This window comes from Mus caroli, chromosome 5 (assembly GCF_900094665.2).
Source record: "Mus caroli chromosome 5, CAROLI_EIJ_v1.1, whole genome shotgun sequence".
Lineage (NCBI taxonomy): Eukaryota > Metazoa > Chordata > Mammalia > Rodentia > Muridae > Mus > Mus caroli.
In genome coordinates this window covers 27439927-27440850 of record NC_034574.1, presented here as the reverse complement: position 1 = coordinate 27440850, position 924 = coordinate 27439927, and positions in this window count along the sequence as shown.

Genomic DNA, 924 nt, shown 5'->3' with positions numbered 1-924 from the left:
AAAAAAAAAAAAAAACAAAAAAGAAAGAAAGAAACAAAGAAAGAAAAAGAAAAGATAGTTTCTTAACCTTAACGACCTAACCCTACCACTATCCCCATACCCTAACCCTACTTACCTAACCCTGAAACCCTAACCCTAACATTAACTCCTAACTCTAACCCTGAACCCTAATATTGAACCTTCACATTGACATTTACTCTCACACAAACACTCACCGTAACCCCTCTAACCCTAACCCTAACCTATAACCCTAGCCATGAAACAGAACACTAGCCCTGAACACTAACCCTGAACCCTCAACATCACATTCACCCTCACCTTAACCATTCTAACCCTAACCTGAACGCTAACAACCCAACCCCCTAACCCTAACAGACTAACCTTAACCTTAACTGCTAACCCTAACCCCTAACCCTAATAGTATCCTTAACCCCTAAGCCCCTAATCCTAACCCTAAACCACTAACCCCCCTAACCCCAACACACTAACCTTATCCCGAACACCCTAACACTAACCCTAACCAAACCCTAATACTCTAACCCTAACCCTAACATTAACCCTAACCAAACCCTAATACTCTAACCCTAACACGAACCCTAACCAAACCCTAATACTCTAACCCTAACCCTAACACTAACCCTAACCAAACCCTAATACTCTAACCCTAACCCCCAAACCCTAATCCTAATCTCCTAAACTCTTAAGCCTAAAACACTAATCCTCTAACACTAACCACCAAACACTAACCTAAACCCTACCCCCTAACTCCTTAACCCTAACACCCTAATCCAAACCCCTAAACCTAACCATCTGACACCAGCCCCCTAACCATAACCTTAACCATTAACCCATAACTCCTAGACCCCAAAAAGCCCCTAACACCAGAACCACCGAATCTGAACCAGAACCCAACCCTGAACCCTG